Raw genomic sequence first — 11364 nt, 5'->3', positions numbered from 1 at the left:
TCCGTTGCCGGACACGAAAAAAGACAAAAAGGAAAAAAAAAAAAAAAAGACAGTGTGCTTGAAATTATTATATTCAATAATATGTGAAAGGGATTTCATATTAACCATGTGAATCTCTGAATTTTGAAGAATGTTTTTGAGCCTAATTTACCTATGGCAACAGTTGATTAACAGAGAAGAATTAAGCTCCCAAGCATGATACCGTCTGTTCTGATCGGCTACAGAAAGACTCATGCAAAATAAAGATTTGGAAAATCAGTCCTACAAGCTGGATTTGAAGAAATGTGGCTCTGACTTACCTAATTCACGTATTATAATCCTGGATGTAGGCCAGGAAGAATGGTCTGTGAAAGGGAATCTTGTTTAGGCAGAGGCAACATTATGGACTTTTTAAAAAAATTCAGAATATTTCAGCACTTATTTGTACATATTTGCAAGGTACAGTGTGTTGTTTCAACACATGCATAGTCTGCACAATGACTCACTTAGGGAAGATAGCAGAGTTTTGTACCCAGTCAACCATTTTTCCTCCCCACTCCTACTTCCTGCTACTGGTAACCATTACTTTATTCTCTACTTCTATGATTCCACGTATGAGTGATATTATGTTACATTTCTCTTTTTATGTCTGACTTAACTTCTCTTAAAATGATGGTTTCCAGTTCCATCCATGTTGCTGCAAATGATAGGATATTATTTTTTTTAAATAGCTGAGTAGTATTCCATTGTATATATACACCACAGTTTTTTATCCATTCATCTGCTGATGGACATTTAGGTTGATTCAATCTCTTGGTTATTGTGAATAGTGCCATGATGAACATGGGAGTGCGGGTGTCTTTTTGATATATTGATTTCATTTCCTTAGGGTATATACCCAGTAGTGAGATAACTGGGTAATAAGTTAGACCTATTTTTAGTTCCTGGAGGAACCTCCATACTATTTTCCACAGTGGCTGAACCAATTCACCCTCCCACCAGCAACATAAGGGGAGTTCTGTCTTCACATCTTCACCAGCATTTGTTATTTTTTGTACTGATGATAAAAGCCAGTCTTATTGGAGTGAATGATATCTCATGGTGGTTTTAATTTGTATTTTCCTGACAATTAATGATGTTGAGCATTTTTTCAGATGCCTGTCGGCCATTTGTAAGTCTTCCTTTGAGAAATGTCTATTTTGATCCTTTGACCATTTTTCAGTTGGGATATTTTGGGGTTTTTTTGCTGTTGAATCATTTAAGCTCCTTATACATTCTGGATATTGGTCCCTTTTCAGATGCATAGTTTGCAAACACTTTCTCCTGTTCTCTAGGTTGTCTCTTCACTTTGTTGATAGTGTCCCTTGTTGTGCAGAAGCTTTTCAGTTTGATGTAGTCCCATTTGTGTATTTTTGCTTTAGTTGCCTGTGCTTCAGAAAAGCACCACCCACTTTCATTTCGTGTAGCATCTTTTCTATGTTCTCTTCTGGTGGTTTCATAGTTTAAGGTCTTAAATTTAGGTCTTTGATCCATTTTGAGTTGATATTTGTGTATGGTGAGAGATAAGTGTCTAGTTTCAATCTTCTGAATGTGAATATCCTGTTTTTCCAGCACCATTTGTTGAAGAGGCTGTAATTTCTTCACTGTATATTCTTAGCACTTGGTTGAAAATCAGTTGGCTGTAAGTGCATAGGTTTATTTCTTGGATCTTTATTCTATTCCATTGCTCAATTTGTCTGATTTTATGCCAGTACCATGCTATCTTGGTTACTGTAGCTCTATAGTATATTTTGAAGTCAAGAAGTATAATGCCTCCAACTGTGTCCTTTTTGTTCAAGATTGCTTTTGCTATATGGAGTCATTCTGTTGGTTTGATGTATCATGTTTATAGATTTGTACATGTTGAACTGTAATTGCATTCCTGGGATTAACTCCACTTGATTGTGATGTATGACCTTTTTAATGTATTGCTGGATTCTGTTTGCTAATATTTTCTTGAAGATCTTTGTGTCTGTGTTCATTAGGGATATTGGTCTGTACTTTTCTTTTTGTGTTGTATCTTTTTCTGTTCTGATATGAGGGTAATACTGGCCTCGTAGAATGAGTTTGGAAGTATTTCCTCCTCTTAGATTTTTTGGAAGAGTTTGAGACCAACAATATGCTGCCTATAAGAAATTCACTTAACCAATAAAGACACACAACCAGCTGAAAGTGAAGGGATGGAAAAAGATATTTCATGCAAATACAAACAAATAAACAAACAAAAAAGGGCAGGAGTAGCTATACTTATATTGAATAGAATACACTTCAAGCCAAGGAAAGTTTTAAAAAAGGAACATGATGATAAAGGGATCAAAATTCAACAAGAGGATATGAAAGTTCTAAATATGTATGTACCCAAGTCCAGAGCACCCAGTACATAAAGCAATTAGTATTTGACTTAATTGGAAAGATTGACTCCAACACAGTAGTAGTTGGGGGCTTTCAAACTCCACTGTCAGCAAAGGACAGACCATCCAGACAGAAAATTAACCAGTAAACATCAGAATTAATCTCTACTACAGAACAACTTGACCTAACAGACATCTATAGAACATTTCATCCAACAGTTGCAGAATACACATTCTTCTAAACAACATATGGAATATTCTCTAGAATAGACCATCTTTTAAGATAAAAAATTAGTCCCAACGAATTTTTTTTTTTTTTTTTTTTTTGTGACCAGTAAGGGGAATGGGACCCTAGGCTTGGTGTTGCCTGCCACCACACTCAGCCAGTGAGCGCACTGGCCATCCCTATATAGGATCCGAACCCGCGGCCTCGGGGCTCCCAGTGCCGCTGCACTCCCAGTGCTGCACTCTCCCGAGTGAGCCACGGATACGGCCCTCAACGAATTTTTAAAAACTGAAATCATATCAACTACCTTAACCAACCACAATGAATGAAACTAGAAATCAATAACAAAAAGGACATCAGAAACCATACAAATAAATTAAACAGTACTCTTCAAAACCAACAAATTGGTCAAAGAAGAAAATCAAGAAGGAAATTTGAAAATTCATGGAGAAAAGTCAGTGAAAACACAATATGCCAGAACCTATCAGATACAATGAAATCAGTTCTAAGAGGGAAGTTTATAGAAATAAATGCCTATATCATAAAAGAAGACTCCAAATAAACAACCTAGCATCGCACCTCAAGGAGCTGGAAAAACAAGAACAAACCAATCCCAAAATCAGTAGAAGGAGAGAACCAATGAAGATCAAAGTAGAAATAAATGAATTAGAAATTAAAAAAGCAATACAAAAGATCAATAAAACAAAGAGTTGAGTTTTCAAAAAGATAAACAAAATCAATAAACCCTTAGCTAGACTAACAAAGAAAAAAAGAGAGACAATTCAAATAATAATATACCATCACTCACCAGTTGGTCATTTAAGTCAGAAATGAGAAAGGGAACATTACAACTTATATCATAGAAATAGAAAGGATCCTAAGAGACTATGACGAACAACTATACACAAACAAACTGGGAAACCTAGAAGAAATGGATAAGTTCCTAGACACATACAACTTAACAAAGTTGAATCATAAAGAACTAGAAAAAAACCTAAACAGACCCCTACCGAGTAATGAGATTGAAGCAGTAATAAAAAGTCTTCCAACAAAGAAAACCCCAGGACTAGATGGCTTCATTGCCAAATTCTACCAAATATTTTAAAAAGAACTAATACCAATTCTTCTCAAACGTTATGGACTTGTGAAGTCAATGTTGACACATCAATCACATTTGTAGTAGAGAAGTGCTAGACACTGGAACAAAACAGTTCATCTTTTGCTGCAGCCTTTAGAGGTGGTAATTTGTGGTGAACAGATGAGCAGATACAAGTATACAAAGTGCTAAAGTTTCAATTGCAATGTACTTCCTTACCTTAATCTCAGAATTATCTGGCTTGTTATCAGCAACGCCACATTTGCCTTCAGTCTGTGGAAAAATCCAGAGCACATTAGGAAGCTTAAAGTGTATTTTGACTAGTATTGACACTGAAACTGATTTGAGCTTCAACTGATTGAGCATATGATGTAATTGAGCCTGCATTAGCCTTCTCTTGCTGCATAGTAAGTGGTCACAAACTGTGAGGTTTAAAACACTGACAAATTATTATTATGCCACAGTTTCTATGGGCCAGGAGTCTGGTACATCTTAGTTGGGTCTTTGGTTCAGGTGTTGGTTGGCCAGCCACGTTCTCATCTGGAAACAGTACTAGGAAAAGGCCTTCAAAACGTTGGCAGAAATCATTGCCTTGTAGTTGTAGGACTTATGTCCCCATTGTCTCGCCAGCTGTGGGCCTAGGATTTCTCTCAGTTCCAACACTCTCAAGTCAGGTCCTTACTACAGGATGTCCTTCCTCTCAGCTGCAGAGAATCCCTCTCACATAGAATCCCTCTCAAGCGCTCTGACTTCTTCTGCCACCAGCAGAGGGAACCTCTCTACTTGTAAAGGGGTTATGCGATTAAGACAGACACACTGATATAATCTTTTCTTAAAGTCACCTATGTCATATCAAATAATCATGGGAGTAAAGCTCATCATATTCATAGTCCCAGGGATGATACAGGGCATAAACATTAAGGATGAAAAGCCTTGGAGGGTACTGCTACTCTCTTTGTATTCTATAGACTCCAGAGAGCTGACTTTGCCATCCCACTGCCCACCAGTTCTTTAGGTACTAAATGATATGGTATATTAAACAAAGTCAAATTGCTTAACATTCAGTAAGAGGATGAGGCATACAAGTACTATAATATTAATAAGTGTGTTATGCATAAAGTTTTACATTCTAGGGATTGAAATATATAAAAAAAAAATCCACCACTGTCTCTAGTTTGGAGAAGGAATTCTCTCTCAACAGGTACGAAGATCCCACTGGGGATTTCTCACTGGTTCCCCCTGCTGCCCTTTCCTCTGCATGGAATTGAAGGTGTCAGGCCCAGTAGGAAAAGAGAGGTTGCTTCCTGGTCTCAGGCACTTGTAGCATAACTGCCCTTGCTGGCTTGGCCTGGGGAAACTCCTGCCCCCTCCTCTGTGGGAAACAGTGGAAGCCCCAGATGCACAAGATAAAATACACAAACCGTAATAGCACTGCAGTGTGCTGAAAATCAAATTGTCAAAGAGACTACAGCCCACAAATGTGAGCCAGGATCTGCATGATAAATGAGGTGACAGCCTACTGACTAACATTAAAATAAAATTAAATAGGATAGAGAGTCTCTAAACATAATAGCCAAAATGTCCAAGATAAAGTTCAAAATTACCCATTATGCCAAGAACCAAGAAAATCACAACTTGACAAAGAAAAGACAATCAACTGAAGCCATGACTGAGGTGAATCAGAAAAACTAAATTATCTGACAAGCGTTTCAAAGCAGCCATCAAAAAATATTTTGATAAGCCAATTATGAATTATCTTGAAGCCAAAAGAAAAGAAAATCTTAACAAAGAAATATGTTATAAAAGGGACCAAATTCAAATTATAGAACTAAAAAAATACAATAAAAGAAATTTAAAAATTGTGTTGTATGGCTTAATAGCAAGATGAGGATGACAGAGAATAGAATCAACCAATTTTTGGACAGAACAATAGAATTTACCCAATCTGAATAACAGAGGGGGAATAAAAGACTAAAACACAGAAAAAAGGAGCAGATTCTAAGAGACCTATGGGACAATAAGTATTTTTCCAATATTTGTACCATCAGAGTCCCAGAAGGAAAGAAGAAAGACAGTGGGACAAGAAAGACTATCCAAATAAAATAACAGCTGAAAACTTTCCATTTTGGTGAAACACATAAAGCCACATATGTGACAAGCTGAGCAAATCTGAAACAAAATAAACCCAAAGAAATACACATCAAAAACATGATTACACTTCTGAAATAAAGCCAAAGGAAAAAGCCTTGAAGTCAGCCATAGAGAAAAGGCACATCATTTATAGGGGAACTTCAATTGTAATGACAATGGATTTCTCATCTAAAACCAGAAGGAAGTATAATACTTTTTTCGAGTGCTGAAAGAATAAACTATCAATTGTGCATTCTATAATTGATGAGACTATTCTTCAAAAATAAAAGAGAAATAACGACATTCTCACGCAAATGAAAGCTAAAAGAATTTGTCATTATCAGACCTATTCTTAAAGAATGTCTAAATAGAGTTCTTAGAACAAAAAGGAAACGATAAAAGAAGGAATTTTGGAGCATCAGATTATAAAAAACAATTGCAAGAGCAGACATATGGGTAAGAACAATAGTCTATCCTCCTCCTCATGAGTTTGTAAAATAATATGTGATGATTGCAACAAAAATTATAACAAAATACAATATGCAAGACAATGATATTTAATAGCAGAGAGGGTAAAGGGACCTAAACAGAAATAAGGTTTTCATACTCAACTCAAAGTGATAAAATGTTGATACCAATTGACTGTGATAAGTGGCATATGTGTATTGCAATGTAAAGAGAAATCACTAAGGGAATTATATAACTATCAAGGTAGATCACCAAAATATTCCAATAACCCACAGGAAGACAAGAAAAGAGGCACATGTATTAATAATAGTCAAAAACTGGAAACAACCTAGATGTCCTTCAGTGGGTGAATGGTTTAAAAATTGTGGTACATTCATAGCATGGAATACTACCCACTAATAAAAAAAGAGTTTTGCATCATCTTGGATGAATCTCTAGGAAATTATGCTCAGTGAAAAAAAAAATCCCAAAAGGTTACTTACAAGATTACTTATAAGATTCCATTTATGTAACATTATCAAAATAACAAAATGGAGGACAGATTCATGTTTGCCAAGAGTTAAAGATGAGTGAAGAGAGGTGGATATGCCTATGAAATAACAGCAGGAAGGATTCTTGTGGCGATGGGACTGTTCGGTATTTTGACTACCAACGTACCCTTGTTTGATATTGTACTATAGTTTTGCAAGATGATACCATTGGGGAAACATGGGTAAAGGATACACAGGCAATGTCTGTGAAGTGGAATGTTTTCTGACAACTGATGAAGTGATATATCCAATTTACTTCCACCTCCCATATTTTCATAAGTTATTTTTTTATACCTTTTGGTTGCTCTGTATCTTCACAGTATTTACTGAACATCCTCAAACACCCGCTATGTGTGAAATGAAGATTATTCAGAATATGTGCATGAAACTGCAAAAGCTATTGATGTCCCACAAAGAGCTTAAAGATGCCATTCCAAATCCTTGTGGAAAATATGCCTAGAGACCTAAGTGTAATTTTCATAAGTCCAAACATTTCTTAAGTTGTGGTGATTCTGTGAATTAAACATGAAGTCTGAGTTTTCTCACCTCTCAAGGGAAAATGTTATTTTCAAAGAGAAAAGCATAGCAAGATAAAAAATGTAGATAGAGACCTAGAAAAGACAAAGAAAGAAAGTATTGAAATTATTAACTGTCTCATATACTCTGTAGTTTTAACTGAAACTTTTTCATTATAAAATTTACAAAAAAGAATATGTGAATTATTGTAAAAAATATAACCTGCCTTCTTTATATTTTTTCTATCTGAAAAGTATAAATAATTTAATAATCTGCATAAACATTACACCCCCAACTTATTCATAGTGCATGATTGGTTAGAAGATGCTCATCCATCTCTTTAATACCAAAAACTGAAGAAATAAGGTAGACATGAATTTTCCTATTAGAGGAAACATGCACTATATATATCTCATTGATATACTCAAGTAGCTAAAAAATAATTATTGTTTCAAAACCCAAATTATATGTGGGATGATAACTAGAAAGATTTGACAAGCAAACAATTCATTCTGATGAATGAATATTTTCTTTTTTTCAGTTGACTTTCTAATGATTTCAGCCATTTTGATATTTCACAACTTATGAAGAATCTTGAAGGATCACTACCCTCATGTAGTTACTGATTTATTGATGTCATCATTTGTTAAACAAATACGTATCTCCCAGCTAGAGTGCTCAGAGCACTGTGTTATGTTATGCCAAAGAGACAACAATGAATCAGATGTGGACTTGATCCATGACAGGCAGAACATTAGATGCTCCTTAGAATATCCACAAATTTAGGGCCGACCCCATGGCTCACTTAGGAGAGTGCGGTGCTGGGATTGCCAAGGCTGAGGGTTCAGATCCTATATAGGGATGGCCAGTGTGCTCACTGGCTGAGCGCGGTGCATGTGACACCAAGCCAAGGGTTGCGATCCCCTTACCGGTCACAAAAAGAAAAAAAAAAAAAAGAATATCCACAAATTTAGATGGAGTGCATTATATATATGTGAAAATCTTACTGGAATTTAGAGGAGAAAGAATTGCTTCTATGAAAGAGCTGAGGGATGATTAAGAGAGAAAGATTATCTTATTTTAAAAATAGCATTCAATGTGAATATAACCAGAGAAACAAATTTATTCACAGGCTACCATTCTCCCCAAGCAATCAGTGGTTTGAAAGAAGCTTGGCAAGAATATTTACACAAAATTCTCTATACTGGATTCTCTGATAGATAAACTTAAAGGCAAGTGACCTCAAATATTTAACTTGTATAAAAATATAAACCTCTCTGAACGCAGAGATCCACACCATACTAACATCATATAGTTCAAATGTACAACCAAAAATATATTTACTGTACAACTTATAATTGCAAGTCTGTAATTACATGAAAGTGAACAAATAAAGATGACTGATAATAACTAAACAAAGAAAAATTCTGGAAGATGGCAAATCACCCAGCAGAATCTCTCATTATACTTTGTGTCAGAATCTATGAGTATGGTAATTATATATTAGCTTTTGATAGTTCAGAGAAGGCACATCTACATTTTCTGTGCATCTTCTTAAAAGACAGCAAATATCATAAAACTTTAGACTTAATTAAGGAAACTTATTTTTAAAGTAGTTTAAAATTGTATTATACTCATATTATCAAGGCAAGTGTTCTTCAGCAATATGCATCTCAATATTATCTTCTTAAATTCTACCTTAAAAGTCTTATTGGAATTATTTAAGGTATATTTATGCACACACTAGGAGTATATTTTACACTACTATTAAAAAATTATAATGCAATGTACATTATTCCAAATTGATAACTCTTCCCTCATAACTACCTATCTAAATTGGTTTGAAATGAAAAGGTAAAAGAAATTTAGAGGGCTTTTATTTTTCAGAAATGTAAAGAGATGCAGCTGTCCCAGCTACAGCAAATTATTATAAATTATTATTGTCAGTCAAAGACGTGATTTTCATCTCCTGATTAAATCTATACAAAAGATCTTCAAACACACACTTCAGCTGCCACCAAATGACAGATCAGTCAAGAAAGACAATACAAGTGAGCGATTAGGCTGTAGGAAAAAGACAATAGTATGTGGGTGGCATTTTCCCCACATTCAAAGCTCTGTTATTAACCAGAAAATGGGAGTGACCATTTATTGCATCTACTTTTTATTTAAACATTAAAAGGTTTCAATACGAGCATTCTGTATCGACAACATTGAAACAACAAAGAAAAAGGCTTCAATGGCTTTAAACATGTTGATTTAAGAAAAAATATATAGGTTTACTCAAATGCATTCAAAAAATGTGGGAGGGTAGCAATTATTGTGAAGCAAACAAAAGAAACAACCTCCCCCCCAAACTATAGATCATTTAATTAAACAACAAAAATGTCAAGCTTTTTTCACGTTTTCTAGATTATTTACACTCTTATCAAGTTAGTTGTCATGTCCAGTAGAGTTTGGTTTCCATCACTAGAGTCAAAAGACTTCAGGCACCAAAAAAATGAAATTGGAAAAATGCTGGTAATATTGAATTCCTAGCTCAAAGAAAAACTCTGATTTTAGGAAATTAAACATTTATTGTTTTCTGCTTTACCATGGAAATACTTCTGAGAAGTCATTACCCTTCTGACATATTTAAGTTTAAAAGCATTTAAGCTTGAAAAATTTCTGAATATGGATTATGTCAAAAAATCAACTAGTTTTAGTTTAGAGGATATACTCACTGTATAATTTCCAGATATAGCAAATTTATATTAAAATTGAATAAGAATTTCTTAAGTTTAATTTTAAGAGTGACTTAAAATTATCTTTAGAAAAATACTGGCAATATGCAAAGGTACTTCAAAAAGTATGTGGAAAATGGAATGAAAGGATAATATATTTCCATGAACTTTTTGAAATACCCTCTTATCAGTATGAAAAATATTTTAAAAAGTAATTATTAAATTAATAATTTGAATTCAAATTCATGACTACGAGGTTCTGTTGTTTTTAAAATTTTTTTAATTAATTAACTTATTTGTTAATATTATTACTTTTTCATATTCTAAGATGTTGTTGCACAGCAGTTGTGGGGGGAGAGAAAAAGGGGGAGTGAAAAGGGGTGGGAAGAGGAGGACGGAGGGCAAGTGTGGTCGAGGTCTGTGGCATTCCCCTCATTTCATCAGGGCAAACCAGGGGGCTTCCAGCAGCTTGGTCATTGCTGGCCTCGATGCAGGTGTCAGGGGTGTGTGGCTGAAGCCCTCAGCCTCCCACCATCCTGACTCCGGAGCTTGGGGTGCTTCTTGTAGTGGCTGGGTGGTCATCCCTAGGCTGGCTGCAGGTGTCAGTGGGCATAGCCAAGGCCCTGGGCCCCCCACCACCCCACCTTGGGAGCCCATGGCACTTCCTACAGTGACTAGTTTGTAATCAGTGGGCTGGGTGAGGTCATCAGAGTTGTGTGGCTGAGGCCCACAGCCCTTCCCGCTCCCCAGCTTGAGAGTTCAGAGGGCTTCCAGTCCTTTTAGGTTTTATAGGTGCTCTTTGATGGTGTGAAACCTTTACTGGTTAATATCAAAATTTTTCTCTGATCTGTGGGTACTTTGTTTTTCTTCTCAGTTCTGTGTTGGATTATTCACTGTTCCCACCCCTTAAACTCTGCACTGGAACTAATTTGTCCTTAGGTTACTTTTAAAACAGGGTAACTTGCTGTAGAAAGGAGCACTTGAGCCCCGTGATTGAGCTAAATTGCTGCTTTGCTGCTGATTCCCTGGGGAAGGCCTTTTGTGCAGCTCAGGTTTTAATGTTTGACCTTGTATGTACTTCCAGGTCTTGGGAGTTCCAGTGCACATGGGTTATGTGGAAACTCTGGTCTAAGCCTGAGTCTTTTCAGCAAACTGCACCCGCTGCAGTTCTATATTCCTGAGCAGTCTCCACTGAGTGGTCCTGTACTGATTGGGCAACAGATCAGCTATCCCATGCTATGCCCCCTTCCACGGGTGGACAATCTCCCCCACTGGCTGCACTCCAAACAATTCCCATGGGATAGGC

Source organism: Galeopterus variegatus, unplaced genomic scaffold, assembly GCF_000696425.1.
Source record: "Galeopterus variegatus unplaced genomic scaffold, G_variegatus-3.0.2 Scaffold1928, whole genome shotgun sequence".
Lineage (NCBI taxonomy): Eukaryota > Metazoa > Chordata > Mammalia > Dermoptera > Cynocephalidae > Galeopterus > Galeopterus variegatus.
The sequence above is the reverse complement of the archived record's forward strand: the minus strand, read 5'-3'. Positions refer to the sequence as shown.